Raw genomic sequence first — 1,066 nt, forward strand, 5'->3', positions numbered from 1 at the left:
TTTTACGAAATATGGGCTCGTAGTCACTATATGCTTGTAGTAGCACATCCATTTCTGTCGGGGAAAAAACGCAGACCTATTTTTGCCTGGTCCTGTTGCCATGGTGACTCGTAATTTCTTCACTCCATTGTTCAGGGCTTTTTATAGTGGCGTGGCACGCGCCTAACTCTGAGTCAGCCTACTCGGAGTTGATTAAACCAACTCTTTTCAGCTGTTCTGAAACCGAAAACTCCAAGTTTTCCAACTCTGTGTAATTCAACTCAGAGTTCAGGTTTGAACTCTGAGTTTGTTAAACCTCCTTCTTGAAACGGGCCCAAGATGGCGCACCTGCGTAACAGTGTGCTATGTTTTTGTTGTTGTTGTTTTACACTTTATTTAAACTACATATTTACAAACAAGAAACAGGAACCACTATCAAACACAGATGGGAAATAAAATGATTACAAAAATGAAAATAAAATCACTCACTTGAAAAATTGTTATTTCTAATAACAGTAATAAAAGTTTATAAGCTGTGTTTAGTTGACTTTGCGCAGGTCAGGAAGAACTGTAGAGTTGTGTTCTGTTTTCAATAAAAGTAAAGCACATGTCTCCACAGAGAAGACCAGACAGCAGGCAGTGTAGCCTGAGAAGCAGTGATCCATGTGTACCTCCCAATTTGATGGCAGACAAACCTATGTGAGTAAACTTTTAACCAAGTTGATGAGGTTTACAGTATGCAATAATACAGTATATTTGTACTACAGTGTAACAAGATGATGTACATTAATGATAAGTGGAAAAGAATGTGAGGAGTGATCCAAAAATATAAAAGCAGCTGTCAGAAGAAAATTGCCTTTCCACTTGATGTCAGTCACATTTTACAAGTCTGACATGTATGATTTCTCAGTCAGTGCTTATGAATATGAAGTACCGTTCCAAATATTAGAGACATTTTTTATTGTGTTCTGGGGTACAGGTTCCAACAAGCCCCAGCAGTAGCAGCATCTTCATGTCCCAGCGGCCTCTCCATGAAGAGTGATCATTCCATGGTCCAGCCTGAACATTTCAGAGGAGAAGACATTCC

General features: G+C 39.2%; 1 protein-coding gene and 1 long non-coding RNA gene across 4 annotated transcripts in view; one reads left to right on the forward strand and one right to left on the reverse strand.

Moving 5' to 3' along the window:
* LOC109970043 (uncharacterized) overlaps positions 1-1,060 on the forward strand; it is a 2,889-nt gene extending 1,829 nt beyond the window's left edge. The window contains exons 2-3 of the long non-coding RNA XR_002276356.1: positions 599-678; positions 959-1,060. This is a non-coding gene — a long non-coding RNA (uncharacterized LOC109970043). The remainder of the gene's footprint in view (positions 1-598; positions 679-958) is intronic.
* The window catches only part of aste1a (asteroid homolog 1a), a 43,201-nt gene that overhangs the window by 11,925 nt on the left and 30,210 nt on the right, over positions 1-1,066 (reverse strand). The window lies entirely within an intron of this gene.

Source organism: Monopterus albus, unplaced genomic scaffold (genome assembly GCF_001952655.1).
Source record: "Monopterus albus unplaced genomic scaffold, M_albus_1.0 scaffold189.1, whole genome shotgun sequence".
Taxonomy (NCBI): domain Eukaryota; kingdom Metazoa; phylum Chordata; class Actinopteri; order Synbranchiformes; family Synbranchidae; genus Monopterus; species Monopterus albus.